This window comes from Eubalaena glacialis, chromosome 2 (genome assembly GCF_028564815.1).
Source record: "Eubalaena glacialis isolate mEubGla1 chromosome 2, mEubGla1.1.hap2.+ XY, whole genome shotgun sequence".
NCBI lineage: Eukaryota > Metazoa > Chordata > Mammalia > Artiodactyla > Balaenidae > Eubalaena > Eubalaena glacialis.
This window is the reverse complement of record NC_083717.1, coordinates 185,650,859-185,670,485: the sequence shown is the minus strand read 5'-3', so window position 1 is coordinate 185,670,485 and position 19,627 is coordinate 185,650,859. Positions and strand designations below refer to the sequence as shown.

Here is a 19,627-nt window from a genome sequence, read left to right as displayed (position 1 = left end):
AGACTGTAATTTTCTTTCATATGCTCAAGCATGGTAATGTCTTCCTATTTTTTTTTAAGAAAGAGCAGGAAGGGTAGAGAGAGCCTGATTTTGGCATTGGGTTGGTTTTTTTCCAAGCTCCACCAGCTCTACCATTTAACAGCTGCGGGTCCTTGGGCAAGTCATGAGATTAGATGTTGGAATTTTTCCTTCTTCCTAAACCACTTCCCTGGAGGTTAGCACAGACCAAGACCTAATAATCAAAATAATCAACATAATCAGAATCATAGCTACACAAAGAGGCAGTCAGTTGTAGCAAAGTCAGACAGGGACTATCTACTAGATGTTCTGCTTGTGGAACATGCGGCACCCACCTGGTCCCACCCAGGGAGTCCCACCTGGAGCCTGGTGGGACTGAATGGATGATTGACAATCTGACAACCTGCCCAGGAGCTAGGAGAAGGGGATTGGGGGAAATGAAAGAAGCAGAGGGTTTTTCAGGACCAAGAGGCCATAGAAGCAAGAGAGAGATGGAGAGAAGAAGGGAGAGAAAAACGAGAAGGTTCCAGTGGGGAAGGGCTTCCCTGCAATTGCAAGGAGGGTGGGATGGAATGGTGAGGTGGGAGGGAGGCAAAGAAATTCACCCAAACCCCAGACCTCTATGGGCCATCTGTGGCTGGAAGCTGTGATGTGAGCCTGAACTAAAGGAGGGAAATGCTTATTCACGTTTATGGATTCCATGTGTATCTGATCACTTCTCAGTAAGACCAGGTCCCCGGCCAAATATGCGCACAGATTGTTTCTGTGTATCTCACAGGTTAAGAATTATATTTTAATATATTATATATAATATTATGAAAATATTTTAAAATTATATTTAACTTCCATTTGTAAAAGTTTGCTAAAAAAAGGAAAAGAGAAGGAGAAAAGGGAGGGGAAGGGAGGAGGTGACCAAATGTGTCTCTCAAAATGTAAAATAGTTACTCTCTGGCCTTTTACAGAAAACATTTGCAGACTGCTGGATTACTGACCCCGAACTTCCATTAAGTGTAATGTTCCAGAACTAGAGAGATGACTCACCTTGACAGTAGGAGCTTTACCTGTTTCATTCCCTGCTGGATGTCCAGTTTCTAGGTTAAAACCTGGCTCATGAAATCACTTGTCTAATGCGTCATTTAAAACTTGTGTTTCCTTATTTATTTTCATTTTGGATGATATGTCCATTGGTGAAAGTGGGGCGTTAAAGTCCCCTACTATGATTGTGTTACTGTCGATTTCCCCTTTTACGGCTGTTAGCATTTGCCTTATGTATTGAGGGGCTCCTATGTTGGGTGCATAAATATTTACAATTGTTATATCTTCTTCTTGGATTGATCCCTTGATCATTATGTAGTGTCCTTCTTTGTCTCTTATAATAGTCTTTATTTTAAAGTCTATTTTGTCTGATATGAGAATTGCTACTACAGTTTTCTTTTGATTTCCATTTGCATGGAATATCATTTTCCATCCCATCACTTTCAGTCTGTATGTGTCCCTAGGTCTGAAGTGGGTCTCTTGTAGACAGCATATATACAGGTCTTGTTTTTGTATCTATTCAGCCAGTCTATGACTTTTGATTGGAGCATTTAATACATTTACATTTAAGGTAATTATCAATATGTATGCTCCTATTACCATTTTCTTAATTGTTTTGGGTTTGTTTTTGTAGGTCTTTTCCTTCTCTTGTGTTTCCCACTTAGAGAAGTTCCTTTAGCATTTGTTGCAAAGATGGTTTGGTGGTGCTGAATTCTCTTAACTTTTGCTTGTCTGTAAAGGTTTTAATTTCTCTGTCAAATCTGAATGAGATCTTCCTGGGTAGAGTAATCTTGGTTATAGCTTTTTCCCTTTCATCACTTTAATTATGTCCTGCCACTCCCTTCTGGCTTGCAGAGCTTCTGCTGAAAGATCAGCTGTTAACCTTATGGGGATTCCCTTGTATGTTATTTGTTGCTTTTCCCTTGCTGCTTTTAATATGTTTTCTTTGTATTTAATTTTTGATAGCTTGATTAATATGTGTCTTGGCTTGTTTCTCCTTAGATTTATCCTGTATGGGACTCTCTGCGTTTCCTGGACTTGACTGACTATTTCCTTTCCCATGTTCGGGAAGTTTTCAACTATAATCTCTTCAAATATTTTCTCAGACCCTTTGTTTTTCTCTTCTTCTTCTTGGACCCCTATAATTCGAATGTTGGTGCGTTTAATATTGTCCCAGAGGTCTCTGAGCCTGTTCTCAATTCTTTTCATTCTTTTTTCTTTATTCTGCTCTGCTGTAGTTATTTCCACTATTTTATCTTCCAGGTCACTTATCCGTTCTTCTGCCTCAGTTATTCTGCTATTGATCCCTTCTAAAGATTTTTAAATTTCATTTATTGTGTTGTTCATCATTGTTTGTTTGCTCTTTAGTTCTTCTAGGTCCTTGTTAAACGTTTCTTGTATTTTCCTCATTCTATTTCCGAGATTTTGGATCATCTTTACTATCATTACTCTGAATTCTTTTTCAGGTAGACTGCCTATTTCCTCTTCATTTGTTTGGACTGGTGGGTTTTTACCTTGCTCCTTCATCTGCTGCATATTTCTCTGTCTTCTCATTTTGCTTAACTTACTGTGTTTGGGGTCTCCTTTTTGCAGTCTGCATGTTCGTAGTTCCCATTATTTTTGGTGTCTGTCCACAGTGGGTGAGGTTGGTTCAGTGGCTTGTGTAGGCTTCCTGGTGGAGGGGACTGATGCCTATGTTCTGGTGGGTGGGGCTGGATCTTGTCTTTCTGGTGGGCAGGGCCACATCCGGTGGTGTGTTTTGGGGTGTCTGTGAACTTAGTATTACTTTAAGCCACCTCTCTGCTAATGGGTGGGGTTGTGTTCCTGTCTTGCTAGTTGTTTGGCATAGGGCGTCCAGCACTGGAGCTTGCTGGCTGTTGGGTGGAGCTGGGCCTTAGTGTTGAGACGGAGATCTCTGGGAGAGCTCTCACCAATTGATATTATGCAGGGCTGGGAAGTCTCTGGTGATCCAATGTCCTGGACTCAGCTCTCCCACCTCAGAGGCTCAGGCCTGACACCCAGGCGGGGCACCAAAACCCTGACAGCTGCATGGCCCAGAAGAAAAGGAAGAAAAAACAAAATAAGAACAGATAGAACCCCAAACCAAATGGTAAAAGCAAAACTAAACAGACAAAATTACACAAAGAAACATACACATACACACTTACAGAAAGAAAAAACAAACAAAAAATAAAGAAGGAAAAACTAAAAACAAACAAACAAACAAAGAAAACCAGACAGAACCCTCAGAGAAGTGGTAAAAGTAAACCTAATCAGACAAAATCACACAAAGAAACATACACACACACACTCACAAAGAGAGAAAAAAGGAGAAAAAAATTAAAAAAAGGAAGAGAGCAACCAAACCAATAAACAAGTCCACCAATGATAACAAGCACTAAAAACTAAACTAAGATAGGACTTTCTTGGTGGCACAGTGGTAAAGAATCCACCTGCCAATGCAGGGGACACGGGTTCGAGCCCTGCTCTGGGAAGATCCCACATGCCGCGGAGCAACTAAGCCCATGTGCCACAACTACTGAGACTGTGCTCTAGAGCCCATGAGCCACAACTACTGAGCCCGTGTGCCACAACTACTGAAGCCCATGTGCCTAGAGCCCATGCTCCGCAACAAGAGAAGCCACTGCAATGAGAAGCCTGCGCACTGCAACGAAGAGTAACCCCCCCTCGCCGCAACTAGAGAAAGCCCATGCACAGCAACAAGGACCCAACACAGCCAAAAATAAATAAATAAATAAAAATAAAAAAGATAAAAACAAAAACAAAACAAAACAAAACAACTAAACTAAGATAAACATAAAACCAAAAATAAATCAGATGCAGAAAGCAAACCCCATGTCTACATTTGCTCCCAAAGTCCACCGCTTCAATTTTAGGAACATTTGTTGTCTATTCAGGTATCCCACAGATGCAAGGTTTATCAAGTTGATTGTGGGGATTTAATCCGCTGCTCCTGAGGCTGCTGGGAGAGATTTCCCTTTCTCTTCTTCGTTCGCACAGCTCCTGGCATTCAGCTTTGGTTTTGGTCCCGCCTCTGTGTGTAGGCCACCCTCAGGTGTCTGTTCCCCACCTAGACAGGAGGGGGTTAAAGTAGCGGCTGATTAGGGCTCTCTTGATCACTCAGGCTAGGGAGAGGGAGGGATATGGCAGTCATAATTGGAATGCGGGACGAGCCTGTGGCGTCAGAGGCCAGCGTGACATTGCAACAGCCTGAAGTGCGCCATGTGTTCTCCCAAGAAAGTTGTCCCTGGGTCTCAGGACCCTGGCAGTAGCGGGCTGCACAGGCTCCCAGGGGGCGTGAAGATAGTGACCTGCGCTTGCACACAGGATTCTTGGTGGCAGTGGTGGCAGTGTTAGCAGTTCATGCCTGTCTCTGGGGTCGGAGCTGATAGCCGTGGCTCGCACCCGTCTCTGGAGCTCGCTTAGGTGGTGCTCTGCTGTCTGTGGGCACACAGAGCAGGAATCCCCTCTCCTCGTGCACCCCAAAACAATGGTCTCTTGCCTCTTCCGCAGCTCCAGACTTTTTCCCGGACTCCCTCCCGGCTAGCTGTGGTGCACTAGCCCCTTCAGGCTGTGTTCACGCAGCCAACCCCAGTCCTCCCCCTGGGACCTGACCTCTGAAGCCCGAGCCTCAGCTCCCAGCCCCGCCCTCCCCGGCCAGCGGATGAGCAGACAAGCCTCTCGGGCTGGTGAGTGCTGGTCAGCACCGATCCTCTGTGCGGGAATCTCTCTGCTTTGCTCTCTGCAGCCCTGTGGCTGCGCTCTCCTCCGTGGCTCCGAAGCTTCCCCCTCTGCCCCCCGCAGTCTCCACCCGTGAAGGGGCTTCCTAGTGTGTGGAAACCTTTCCTCTATCACAGCTCCCTCCCACTGGTGCAGGTCCCATCCCTATTCTTTGTCTTTGCTTTTTCTTTTTCTTTTACCCTACCCAGGTACGTGGGGAGTTTATTGCCTTTTGGGAGGTCTGAGGTCTTCTGCCAGCGTTCAGTAGATGTTCTGTAGGAGACGTTCCACATGTAGATGTATTTCTGATGTATTTGTGGGGAAGAAGGTGATCTCCACGTCTTACTCCTCCGCCATCTTGAAGGTCTCTCCCACTTAGTCTATTTAGACATGCCCTCCTTTCTCAAGAAGGGGGGAGTGTATCAACATGCAAATTGAGCTATATACACATAATTGAGCTGTATTGCATTTTAAACTTATCTGAGTTTGTGTTTGGAGATTCCTATCATATACACACACTTGCAAACAAACATAAAAAAAATGACATAAAAGAAACAGAAGACAATGTTCGCTAGGGCTGTCCCAGAGTCATACAATTCTGGGGAATATTTTCAAATATTCTTCTTTCCATTTTCTGGGTTTTTACATGGTCCTCAATGAGTAAATCGCAAAAAGGGGGAAAAACTAAGATGAGTCGATTTTTTTTCTAAAAAAGAACAATAGTCATGAGTATTTTTCAAAGTCCCTTTTTATATATTCTGAGCTTTCACACATTCCTCAATGAGTTTTATTAAACAGGAGAAAACACTCTCAAGGCAAATTTTTTTTTGTTTATTTTTAGTTTAGTTTTTTTTTTTTTTTTAAGGGACCAAAAGCAGTTTCTGTAACTAGGTTGTTCAAATAGATATAATAAATCTTGTTATCAGAAATGATCATCTGCCTATTTCCAGTCTGAGGACAGAACACTGTGTTGTCCCCGCAGACATTTTGCAAGCAGGGGAGGAGATCTTTGCGGGATAAATAGACAGCAGCGCCCATGAAAATCCAGCATCCCAGGCAGGTGGCGACTCTGGATCCACTCCCCACATCCCGCTCTCCCAGGCAGTTAATCCATGATGCTCCCACATTTGGAGAAAGGGACCCCTTTCTTAGGGTGGTTCTAATACTCTGCATGGGGCCTGTGGAACATGAGGCAGGAGGGAGGCGGGAGGACCTGTGTCGCGATGCCGGGAGGGTTCTGCGCCCTCTGAAGACCAGTCTTCTCTCTGGGTCTCAGTTTTGATTCTGCAAAGGGAGGAACATGCCACCAGGGCTTCTGGTGTCATTTCTGCCTTTGACTCTGGGGGATTCTTTTCTTTTCTTTAATATTTATTTATTTATTTATTTGGCTGCACTTGGTCTTAGTTGGGGCACTCGGGATCTTCATTACGGCTTGCAGGATCTTTAGTTGCAGCATGCGGGCTCTTAGTTGCAGCATGCAGGATCTAGTTCTCTGAACAGGGATCGAACCCCAGCCCCCTGCATTGGGAGCACAGTCTTAAACACTGGACCACCAGGGAAGTCCCTCCGTGGGATTCTGATTCGAGCCAGCTGTGTACCCCATATAACTGTGCATCCACCGCCAGGGTCAGAACTCCCACCAGGGCCATGAGGCACGTCTCCTTGTCTGGCACGGGGCGCTGCTCTCAAGACAGCCGGGGGGACAGAATTAGTGCACTGGGTCCCTCTGGGCAGAGGCTGCAAGGTCTCCAGGCAGGTTTCCTGGGCTACACCATCCCTGAAGGGCCCCGCAGCCAAGCAGACAGGAGGTGAGTCTGTCCAGCACTGAAAAGACCGACTGCTCAGAAATAGAGCCAGCCCTCCAACCAGGCCAAATACACAGGTACTATTTCTCCAGAAATAATTTTGGGGATAATGTTTGACTCTTTTTTTAAAGAAACGGTTGCATCAGCACTGAGGAAACTAACATTTGGGGCAGTTGATCACCTCTGTCCCCAGGCTTGTCCGAAGGCCTCTCCATCGGCCTCTGGATGAGACTCAGCTCAGCTCCCTCCCCTCCACCCCCTCCCACCACTCCTCCCCCTCCTCTGCCTCTTTTCTCTCTCTCTTCCTCTCTCCTCCCTTCCCCCCCAGCAGCCCTTTCTCCTCTGAACTCTGAGATGAGGGGCCAGAGGCTGAAGGTAAACAATCCTGTTTGCTGAGGTCACCAGCTTTGAACTGAGTCTCTCCTGGAGGCTTCCAGGCAGTGGCTTGTCCCCTGTCCCCACGGATCACAGCTCTGGCTTGTAAGGTCCTAAAGAGGGTGGCATGTGGAGGTGACACCATTGGAACTCTTCTTATGAGCCCAGCACCTTCATACTTCATGTCACCTGAGCCATTCAACATGGACAGAGATGGGAACTGAGGCTCAGAGAGGCTCAGTCACTTGCTTGTCACCACACAGCACTCACAAATGGCCAAAATGAAATCCTTGCCCAGGACTCTGAGACTCTGAGCCCACCCTGCTTTCTCCCCACTAGGAGGCCTTTCCAAGCTTACAGTGGAATCAACCACCATGTGTTCACCTGGCTGGGGCTGAAAAGAACACTCTACCTTCCTTGTTCTTTACACCAACCCTCATCAGGGTCACCTAGGCTCCAGCCTGCCCTCGCTGCTTGTGGTGACCTCTCTCACTGAACCCTCACTGTGACCCGGCACCACGATGTGAGTGCCTCCCTAAGGTCACACGCTTGTCATCAAGAGGCCGGGAGAGGTGCTGTGCCCGCTGACTCAGTCCAGGGCTCCGTCCTGGGGGGCAGACAGGGGACATAGTGGAAACGGAGCCCCTGCTTCCTAGTCCCCTCTGGCAGTGTCTGCTCTCCCAGCAGGAGGGGGGATGGGTTCTCACTGGACAGCACCTCACACCCATCACCAGCTTCCCTACCTTGGAGGCAGGCAACCCAGGTTTCTCACCCTCGCTCCTCCACTTGCTTGCTGGGTGACCTTGGAAAAGCCCCTTTCCCTCTCTGTGCCCAGTTTCTCCATTGGGGAAATTGGTAACAATTACCGTACTTGCTTCAAAGAGTGAGAGGGAGCCCAGAGCCTCCTCATGCATGTTGGGAGCCCAGGAGGGTGCCTAGAACTGGTAGGTCACAAAGCAGCAGAGGCAGAGAGAAGAGAGACCACGTGGGGACAGTGGGTGGTGGTTGGGACATCATCTGACACACCGAGACTTAAAGGAGCTTTGCTTTTCAGAGATGAGGGCAGAGGGCATGTCCCCCCTCCTGGCTCTGGGGCTCCTGGTGGCTGGGCTCTGCTCCAGTGTCCGCTGCCTCCCAGGGGGCGGGCTTGACCCGGAGGACGTGACCCCAGAAGACCAACACAAAGGGGTGCCTGTGGGCGACCACACATTCGTCTCCAGCAACACCGACTTTGCTTTCAGCCTCTACAAGCAGTTGGCTTTGAAGACCCCCAATGAGAGTGTCATCTTCTCCCCCCCTGAGCATCTCCATGGCCTTGGCCTTCCTGTCCTAGGGCGCCCGCGGACCAACCCTGATGGAAATCCTGGAAGGCCTCAAGTTCAACCTCACAAAGACCCCTGAGACAGAAATCCACCAGAGCTTCCAGCACCTCCTGCAGATGCTCGGCCGACCCAGCAACCAGCTGCAGCTGAGCGTGGGCAACGCCATGTTCGTCCAGGAGCAGCTAAATCTTCTGGACAAGTTCAGGGAAGATGCCCGGGCGCTGTGTGCCTCCGAGGACTTCTCCACCGACTTCCGGGATTCCGACACTGCCAAGAAGCTCATCAATGACTATGTGAGGAATAAAACCCAGGGGAAAATTGTGGAGTTCTTCAAGGACCTTGACAAGCTCACAAAGATGATCCTGGTGAATTACATCTTCTTTAAAGGTGGGTGGCCAGATTGGGGTTCGGGAAGATAAATAAAATTTGTTCTGAGGCTCCAGGACTATTTCTATTCTGGCTCAGCCACCTGTGTTGTTAGCAAACCGTTACAGAAGGGACTCCCCATGGCTTAAGGGAGCTTAGGCACCAAGGCCCTGCCCCGACCATAGGCTTTGTCTACTTTAGTGTTATCCAAATTCCACTTCTCTTTACAGGACATAAGTGCAGAGGAGCCACTACTTTGTGTGAGGCAGAGGGAGACTTTTTTTTCTGACTTAAACTTGCCCGGCTGCCAAAAGAATAAGCTGTGCTTTCAGCTCTCTCCAGGGTGGCCGGGAACTCCAGATTCCTTCCTGATGAGATGCTTTCGGACACGCTCAGGAAGGCGTCTGATGTGCGCACTGTGGGCTGTGTCTGACCTGGGCTCCCTCTAAGGGTCTTGGCCTCTGGGGCTTAAGGTGGGGCTGGTGGCCATCTTCACAGTGTGACAGCCTCTGAGGAGCCTGGGCATCCCAAGGTTCTTCAATTTTACGCTTCTATCATCTTGAGGGTGGAAATGTCAAGGCCACCATCTGGGGAAAGTCTCAGGGGAGGACAATATCCAGGGCAGTGTATTTTCCCAGATTCTAGTTGGACCAGTGCCCAGTCTCATTGATAGAAACTCGATATTGCAAACCTCAGCCCGGAAATTCATAAGGGTCAGAGTGAAGGCAGATAGATTTCATACATGGAGCCAGTAGTGCAGTAGAGACCCAAAATAGATAAGGACACAAAAAACTATCATCGAATCTGGGCGTGGTCAGGTGCCTAAGAGACACTAGTTGTGGGGAAACAAGTTAGCCCTGTGCTGGGGGCTCCTGGCAGAGCCCAGGGCTGCCCTTCCTGGGTCTGTGTTTTCATCTATAAATGAAGGCACAGAATTGCATTTCTTTGGAAAAGGAAACCAGGCCAGGCCTGCTACATTTGTTCTTCGAGTCTCCTGTGTTTTCCTCTCCTACAACCCGGCACTGTCCTAGGATTTTCTCCTCCCAAATCTCCCCCACAAGGGGCACCCCAGCCAGCCCAGTTTTCCCTCTGCTCCTGCCTCTAACCCTGAGGACACAGGCAGGGGTGGAAACAAAGCAGGAAGCAGGGGTGGATACACACTCCATGAAGCCCCAGGGCCCCGATCTCCCCACGAACCTTCTCACTGAATGTTCCATCCTCCTGGGGGGAGACCCCAGACCTCTCCTCTAGTGACCCCACCCTGCCCTCCTGGTCCCCATGTGGCTCCTGCTTCAGCCTGGCTCACAAGGCTGCAGGGACGTGTGCTCTACCTACAAAGCCAGCAACTAACCACTGGTCACTAATACTGTTCCCTTTAAGGACCAGGAGCTCCCATTTCTCCGCAGGCCTAACCTCACCCCATCTCTCCCTTGCCCTCTCCTGTTCCTGTTGGTTTCTCATGTAGCACAATTAACCAGGTTTTTTTCGTGGCCCCCTTTCCAATCCAGACCTGTGGGGTCACCCCCATCCCCAAGGGCCTACCCACCTGCCCAGGTATATGTGCAAACCTAGCAGGGCCATCCCTAGAGGCACGTGGGGGGCTGCTGGTGTGGGGAGGGTCTTCCCCGCTCAGGGACCAGGGCAGAGGAGGGAGCAGCCGGCAGCCTTTGCACCAGAGACCCCTCACCTGCTCCCTCCGCCTCCAGCCCAGTGGAAGACCCGATTTGACCCCCAACATACTAAGCAGTCAGAGTTCCATGTGAGCGAGAAGAGGACGGTGGAGGCGCCCATGATGACCACTGGGGGCCTGGAAACTCCTTACTTCCGGGACGAGTTGAGGGCCTGCACCGTGGTGGAGCTCAAGTACACCCGCAACGACACCACGCCCCTCATCCTCCCTAAAGAGGGCAAAATGCAGGACCTGGAGGCCGAGTTGCTCCCAGAGACGCTGAGGAGGTGGAGAGACTCACTGCAGCCCAGGTGACTGTCCCCAGGACCCGAAGCTGTGGGCCCACCTGCCTTCTCGGCCCTTCCCCCTCTTCCTGGACTCCGGACCCGCAGCCCCGGGGCCTCAGTAATGTCCAGGGGCAGGGGCAGAGGTGGGAGGGCCCGTCCAGGGGTGACCTTGTCCTTGGCTGCCTGCATGGCTCTGGGCCTGAACTGTTACTTCTCTAAGATGATGACATCAGAGGGGGCGGGGCTGAGGGTTCCTCTGACACTAACATGCGCTGCGTCATGAGGATCCTCACACAGCCCCCACCACTCATGCTGTTCTCTCCATGGCTCCACCTCTTGCAGGTGGAGGGGGGCAGATGGAACTGGGATCAGTTGGGGGCTCAGGTGAGACAGATGCTGAGCATCAGCTTTGCACTGGCTAAACATTACATTCACTCATTTATTCATTCAACCATTCAGCACTGTTTTCACAGTTTAATTGAGAACCTACTATGTGCCAGGGACTATTTTAGACTCTGAGGGTAGGTCAGCAAATAAAACATTAAATTCTCTGCCCTCGTGAGCTTGCTTTGTGATTGAAAGAGACATACAAGAAATAAATGTAATAAATTATTTGATGGGTTGAATGGTTAGAAATGGGGAGGCCGGATAGTAAAGCACAGTAAAAAGAGTAAGAGAATTGGACCTGCGAGTAGTTTGTGATTGTAACTAGGGTGGTCATTAGGTGATGTTTGAAGTGAGGGTTGAGCCATGTGAATATGGTGGGGAAAAGCATTCCTGGCCAAGGGAACAGCCAGTGCAAAGCCTGTAAGACAGGAGGGAGCCTGGTGTGGTTGAGGGTTAGTGAGGCCAGAGCAGCAGAGCAGAGAGAGTGAGAGGGAAAGTTGGGAGAGGTCAGGACCCCAGGCGGGCTCAGGTCATGTGAGGCCTTGCAGACCCCTTAACTCTTCCCCCACCAAGGGAAATGTACAGTTCTCACAAGGTTTTGGGCCAAAGAATGAATGATCTGAGTAATGTTTTAGAAAGATCACTCAGGTAGTCCAGTGGAGAACAGACAGCAGACAAGCATGGAGGCAGGGAGGCCAACCAGGAGCCTAGTGCACTCATCCAGGGGAGCCACGGGGGGCGGACCAGAAGGAGCCGGGAAGGGTGGGAAAGGGTCGGGTTCTGGATAAACTGAGGGCAGACACACAGGCCAGGACATGGAATTCAGGAGACCAATAACAAGGTGGACAGCAGAGGGAGAGGCACTTCTGGGCGCAGTGTCTGCAGGGGGCCGAGGGGAGGGTGTGTGGGCAGCTGCGCAGGGGCGGGGGAGCCCCAGACCCAGAGTCCCACTCGCAGGCTCACACTCCCCCGGCCACTCCCTGTGCTTCTCTGGGGCTCAGCTCCCTACTGAGAGGGGAGGGGCGTCCTTGACCCACTGTCCTGAGTGGGAGGTTCTGCAGATCCAAGGGGGGAATGGGTGTGGAAGGCACTTTATAAACCGCAAGGGGCGAGAGACCTGCCTAGATGTGACATTGAGGCTGCAGTCCCTTTCCCAACCCCTGTCCAGGGGACCGGATGCCTTGGGGCTGCCTGACTCTCAGCCCCTCCTCACTGCAACTCCCAGGAGACCCCAGGACATGGGGACCCACCCTCCCCCTGTATGTACTCCCTTCCCAACCCTTTCCTTCCTCCAGTACCAAGAGCTACCACAGGGCAGGGGCTCAGTGAATAGTTGTAAATGGATAGAATATTCATGGGACATCTTTGATTTACAAGCACCGGGGGAGTAAGCATATACACATTTCTGGCCCATAGAGGGCGCTCACTAAGAATCTGTTGAATGAATGGATAAAGTGGGGGGGGGGGGGAGGGAGGGAGGAAGGAAAGATGGACTCTGAGGAGGGATAGGTACCTCCCTGCTCCCAAGGGACTCAGAATTTAATGGGAGCCACAGCCTCCTCGTATTTGGCATCTGTAAGAGCTGACACCGTGACGAGAGTCTTAAGGGAAATAGAGACAAAGAGAGAGGAGGCCTGGGGGTGGGAGACAGCATCTGTTGCTCCAAGAACCTGCTGCCACCTCTGCTCAGAAGCAGACGCATCCCTGCCCTCAAGGAGCTCACTGGGAAGAGAAGATAGAGATGTTGGATTGGTTGATTCAGGTCCCCAAGGCCCTTGAATGCAGCCCCCAGTCCTCCACGTCCCCCCCCAAGCCCCTTCCCGGCCCCTCCCCTCCCCACTGCCCACACTCAGGCTGCCTCTGTGCTGTGGGGCAGCCCTTCTTTCTTCCCTCTTTCCTGCAAGTGCATCCACCTGCCTCCTGGACTCCTCTTCACCCAGTCAGCTCCTTCCCCTCCTCTGGGACTCAGGCTCCATGCCACCTCCTGCAGGAAGCCTTCCTGGTGCCCGAGGAGCAGCCGCCCCAGCACAGTCTCCCAGCTGCTGGAGCTAGGGTGTTTCCTGTGCCCTACAGGCTTGCAGGGGAGAAGCAGAGCCAGGTGTGGTGCTGGTGCACTGCCTGGCATGTTAGACTCCTGCAGATGGGAATGCATAATTAACAGATTAAGGAGAGTAAGTAGGACGGGTGAAGAAAATGTGGAAAAGAGTCCTTATTTCCAGCGAGAAGCGGGTGGTTGGAGCGCAACCAAGGAAGACCACGCCGAGACGTGGGAGAAAGGCAGGCTCTGAGTCCAGCAGACATTCAGGTTTATTTTTCTCATTTCCTAGAACAAGAGTTCACCTCCTCCTTCCAAAGTTTTCCAGCTCCAGCGATTATGATCTGCAAGGCATCCTTCCCCTGATGCGCATGGGGAAAGTCTTCCCCCCGCCCGGCAGCTGACCAGTCAGGGATTAAAGATGCAGAGGCGCTGGTGGTTTCCCAGGTGGGTGTTTAAACTTTGGACAATTCATCTCCACATGGGAGCTTGAATGATGAAGGCCAGCTAGACTTTTGGGTAAACTTGAATGAGTAAAATAACTGTATTTCTCTTTACTCAGTCACCCTCCCCGGACTCCTCAGAAGGGCTTGGTTACAACCATCCTGAGGGTGGTCCCACCTTCCCTGCAACATATCGTGACATGGAAGCCCATCTAGCGGGAGGGCCTGGGGTGGAATCAGCTGTGAACCCCTGTCTCATGCTCCAACTTTTACTGCCTATGGGATAAATAATTCAAGTCCTGTACCCCTCACTATCTTCATCTTTAAAAGGAGCATGATAGTTCTTGGCTCATGTGCTATGCCTAGCAGAGCAGGTAAGAGGTAATAGGTACTAACAATGGCTACAGGGCCATCGTGATGGAAATATACTGAGCACAGGACAAGAACCCCAGGGCCCCTGGTACTGTGATCCAAGAAGCAGAGAAGTCAGAATGGATGGGGGAGGCTGGGCAGCCCTGCAGTCTCCCCTGCACCCCGCCTGCCAAAGGACCTGGTAAAGGAGGCGCATGTGCCAAGGGGCCTGCGGGGTCCAGGGATGGGAAGCCACGTCCTATGCAAAGTCACCGAGCGCCAGGGCAGCAGAGGAGCAGAAAGCCCTGTCCGTCATCTGCTGCTTCCACATGGAGGGACTGTGGACAGTTGCCTGTGAGAAAAATGCCTTGCCTTGCCCCTCTCCCCTAAAATGGGGGGTGTTTTGGACTCAGACAGAGAGGGATCCAGATCAGGGAGCCCCTGCTCTTTTCCTGTCTGACCCTGGGCCCAGCACTCACAGCCTTTGACTGCACTTTGCACATCTGTGCATCACGACTATGAACCGGCTGACAGGTTTGTTGGGAGAAACACACAAGTTGAACACGTTGACAGCACAGTGACGGCCAGCGGCAGAAGGTGGATGAATGTCAGTCCCCTTAGAGGCACTCAGGCAGCTGCTCCCCTCCCACCCACCTTGTCTCTGGTGGGGAATGCTCTGGTGTCCCCACAGGTGGTCCACAGCGCTGTGCTTGACGTGGACGAGGAGGGCTTGGAAGGAGCTGCTGCCACGGGAAGCAACTTGATCTACAAGACTGGAGAAGTGATCACTATGCATTTCAACAGGCTCTGTATGTTTCCCACACTCAGTAAAGACACCCAGAGCATCATCTTTTTGGGCAAGGTCACCAACCCCAGTCAAGCCTAGAGCTCTGCACTGAGTGGCGGGTCCCCTCGCTAAGGAACTGAGTGCCCTGGTCCCTGGGGGCAGCCTGCCCCTGTGCCCCGAGTAGCCCCCTGCCTGATCCCACCTACTCACCCTTGGGAAGGTGACAGTGACTCTGCTGGGGGGTTCACATGCCCAGGGAGCCTGTGTCCTGGTTAGAAGGAGGCTCTGAGCCCTACGACAGCAATAAACCACCTTCCTTGGACTGGACTCTTTCCTGTGTGTCTCCACGCTGATCTGCCTGACTCCATGCTCCTGCCACTGCCTGGTCCCCGAGGCCAAGCCCCCTGACCTCCCACACACACTCAGCCCACCCCAGACTCTGGGCCCCTCTGCCCCAGCCTCACCAGCCAGCCCAGGAGCAGGCTTTGTGCTTGTGACCAAGCCCACTGGACCTCAGGCCCAGGGCTGGGAGGGGCTCCTGCTGCCCGATGCCCACTTCCGGGACTACGGCCCTAGGTCCAGGTTCACTCTTCCATCCCCCAGGGCCCAGGATGTGCCCTCGTGCTGACATCGCAGGGGCTCCGACCCTGACCTCTTCTGGCACAGCTCCTGGAACCGTTGCTCCTGCAGCTGAGCTGGGCCTCCCCCCAGGATCTCCCCTGCTGCCCCCCAGCACCTCAACCTGGGAGACTAGCTACTTCCAGGTTCCCAGATGAGCTCCTCCACCACCTGACGAGTTCCACATACTCCCCTGACAGAGGATCCCCCTCAGCAACCGGAACGGGGATCCTGGGAGCGAAAGGTCAATAAACAAACACCTGCAATAAAAGGAACCCACTTGGTTCTTCATGTCCCTCATGTGATCAGGGGCTGTGTCATCTCCAGGATGATCAGCTCCCGGCATAAATGATGACATCACCCACAAATGAAGGGTTGAGATCTCTCTGCCAGGCAGCCTGCTAAGACCTCTACCTGGAATAACCCGTTTAGTCCTTGAAATGATCACATGAGATACTTGCTGTTACTCATCGCATTTTACCGATGAGGAAACTGAGGAACAGAGAGGCTCAGTAATTTCCCCCAATGCCACACAGCTACTAATTATTGCCGGCAGGATGTTATCGCAACCTCCTGGGTCAGAGGAGCACTCTAAAGAACAGAATGAATCTGCCCTCAAAGATTTTCACAGCAGTGACCCTCCTGGGACTTAGGAACTCATGCGAAACATGGATGATGAAACAAGGCTCTGGAGGCTGATAGAAGAGGATCAAACTCAGCCCAGGGAGTCAGCGAAGCATTCCTGGAGGAGGTGCTTTTTGTGCTGCCATCAGAGGAAGAATAAAATGTGGTAGGGTAAACAGAGAGGAGAATGTCCTTGGCAGGAGAAAGAGTGAGAAAGACATTTTCAAGAAACTGAAGGAAACTGGGCAGACCTGGAGCAGGAAGCGGAGGGCCTGAAGAGGTGATGGGGCCATGATGGAACCGCTGGACCACTGGGGGCCTGGCAGCTCAGTAAGGATGCTGGAAAGGTTCCATAGAGCCCTGGGCAGCTTTAAAGGAATTTATACAGAGAGTCTCTCTGAACAGATGGGCATAGTAGAAAAAAGACTCCAGCTGCTGTGTAGAGAAGCGATTCAGGGCCAGGACAGGGATGCAGGCTGGACATTAAAGGGGATGTTGCAGGAAATGGGGCCAAAGCCCAGGATGGAGAGGGAGAGCAGGGGTGAGTGGAAGGCTGTGAAGATAACCCATGTTTCTGTGAGTGGACGTGGGGAAGAAGGGAAAATAACCCGCATCTGGGTTTGGCTCCTGGATGATGACAAAGCATCCCCTGAGGAAGGACCCCCAGCAGGAGGAGCAGGTTGGGGAAGGGAAGGGGACACCCTCACGTTCAGATCCCAGATGTGTGGTTCCCAGGAGGCAGCCAAGGGATCTGCTCGGGGGAGTTCAGGAGAGAATCAGGGCTGGAGGGAAGCATGAAGATTCGTCCCCCAGGATGGGCAGGTGAGCGCTGACGGGAGGAGGTCCCCTAAGCTGAGTGCCATGGGGTGAGAAGGGGAGGGCACCCGAAAGGGTGGGGCACCAAGGAGAGGGAGCAGAGTGGGGAGGAGGGAGGAGCACGGGAGGAAAGCTGTCACCCCAGGACCACAGGAGAGGTACCCAGGGGACAGCGGAGGGCACTTAGGGGTAAGGGAAGGATGAATGGTCCATGGGATGCAGTGATCTAAAGCCACAGGGAACGGGGCAAGGGCAGGGTGAACAGAGTGAGGGGAGGCCTGCCCTGGGCTGGAGGAGGAGGGAGGGAGAACGAGAGGGGGTGCAAACGGCCTTTCTGGAGTTTAGCCTTCGGGGTGGTGAGATCTGGGCTGGTGTTGGCTTGTGTGCTTTAAAGACCCTGTAACCTTGGGCCCGTTTGTGTAACCTTAGGAAAGATTCAGGAGGTGGGGCAACAGGCACCAGGGCTGCAGTGTGGCACAAGTCCTAAGGGACAGTTAATAGAGGTGACTTGACCCCATCCCTAACCTGGGGCTGTCACCCAGCAGGGATGCTGCATGTGATCATCTAGTTTCCCAAATCCATTTTTTGAAGAGAATATCTTTTCCCCATTGATTGGTTTTTTGATCCCTAGTCAAATATTAATTGACTGTATGTGCAAGAGTCAACTTCTGGGCTCTTTATTCTGTTCCTTTCGTCTATGTGAATATTTATGCCACTACCGTCCTGTTTGATTACTATAGCTTTGTCATACAGTTTGAAATCAGGAAATGGGATGCCTCCAGCTTTGTTATTTTTTCGGAGGTTTGCTTTGGAAAATTGCAAATATGTGGGGATTAAACAACACATCCCGAGGTGAAGACAAACGTCAATGTCACCTTTGGAGAGAATTGAGAACAGGCAGGGGGTCACCCTTCTGGCAGCCCACGGGAATGTGGAGTCTATACTCGGCACATCAAACCTGGCTCCATAACCTCCTCCTGACCTGTCCTTTATTACCTGCATGACCCTGGGGGGGCTGAGCCCCTGACCACCCTGAGCTTCTGTCTCTTTGTTTGTAAAATGGGGATGAATATTTTACAATAACGTAACAGTATTATGATATGTAAATACTGCTGCTCTCCGTGGTCTCCTCAGCCTCTCTGGAAGGTGGTTAATTTTAGAGGAAAATGTGTATCACTGTGGTACAAGCTGCTCTGAATGTAGGTGTGGATCTGAAGGCGAGGCTCTGCCAGGCTTTCAGATCTGGGGCAAGTTGCCTAATTTTTGTGCCTCAGTTTTCTTATCTCTTAATGGACACAACAGTCTACCTTGTTGGGATGTGAAGATAATTCAATAAAAATTAATAATGTCCCATGCCTGGCATGATAATAAAGCCTTCATACTTAGATTGTGTGTGCGTGTGCATGTGTAAACACTTACATATAACACACGACAAGCGTTCATAGATGTGTATATGAGTAATGCCTTACTGGCTCAGGAAATAACTTTGTTTCTTTAAAAAATAATCTGTCTGTTCATCTGTGTAATAGGACCTTAATTTTAGCCTTATCAGCTTCAGATGGGTGAGAAGGTCAAAAGAGACTGTGGCCGTCAAAACCACTTGAGACCCACAGAGCACTGTACAAATATGAGGAGAATGAATTCAATGCTGAATTAAGAGCGTGATTAAGGAGGGAAGAATACAATCTTCTTGGCTCTTTTGGAGGAAATAAAAGACCTTGAGGCTTTGGGATTCTTCCTGTTCTAATCCATGCCTCCTGGGACTTCCCAGAGGAAGGGAACTCATGCTCCTTAATTTCGTGCTTGCTTCCAGGGTTACTTCAAGTGGAGATCACAGCCCTCCTGCAGAAGAATCACCAGAGAGGGGAAGGAAGGAGAGCTTAAATGCAGTGTCCCTGACTTCCCCCTGCCCTAAATCAGAATCTCCTGGGGTAAGTGCAGGATTTTAAACAATCTCCCCAGGCAGTTGTCATGCACACTGAAGGTGGAAAATACTTCTTTGAAAGAAACTCAACAAGTAGCAATAAAATGGGACAGATGATGAGTTCCCCATCACTGGAGGTGTACAAACCGATATATCAAGGATTCAGTGGGCAGACAATTATTGATTGCCTCCTATGTCTAAGTCAGCAAGGGAGGCTTCTCAGATGCTGTGGAAAGTAGGGTTGTGATGTATTGCAGCCCTGATTCCCAGATGGAGATTCCACATTGGGTATATGTTCTCCCACCTCTGAGGGGCACGTGATTCTCCAGGACTGCTGTAGTGTCAACCCGAGCTCTTCCACGCAGGCCTCGAACTTCCCCTGGATCTGCCTCTGCATACTTGTGGATGCTTTTCCGGGCCTCCACCTGTTACTGCGTGGCCTCCAGGGGCCTGGGCCATTAAATGTGCACCGGCCCACGGTCAGGGAATCTGAGCAGCAGGTCCTGAAAGCCCTCTTGGATCTTGGCCTCGGACCCCACGTTAAGGTTGAACCAGGCCCTCCAAGAGGTGGGTCCTGCTGGGTGTTGGGGCCCCGAGGAAGAACATGTTCAAGGCCAAAGAGATGATTACTGGGGAGAAGGGAATGTTCTATCCAGAGGCACCCAAAGCCAAATGTCTGTAGAGGCTGAAGGCAAAGCCTATGTTGCTCTCGGAGATTTTGGGGCAGTCCAAGGCTGTCCTGGGGGCTGGGGTTGGTGAGATCAGAATCTTCTTGGTTAACCAGGGCCAGACAGTGAGCCACAGCCATAAGCCCAGTGATCAGAGGCCACCACTGAGGGATCTCCATCCTCTGGGCTCCTTGGTCTGGAAACAGGGTCAGGAAAGGACAACAACAATGACAAAAGTAATAGTAATGAGTGATATTACTAATTCTCGGAGTGTCTGCTCTGTGCCAAGCACTGTGCAAATGCTTCAGGTTCATGACCTCTTTTTTTAAATTAATTAATTAATTATTTATTTTAAC

General features: G+C 50.8%; 1 pseudogene; it reads left to right on the top strand.

Annotated features, from left to right (window-relative positions):
* The first annotated feature begins 8,030 nt into the window (after positions 1-8,030).
* On the top strand, positions 8,031-14,720 carry LOC133085684 (serpin A3-8-like; annotated as a pseudogene).
* The last annotated feature ends 4,907 nt before the right edge of the window (positions 14,721-19,627 follow it).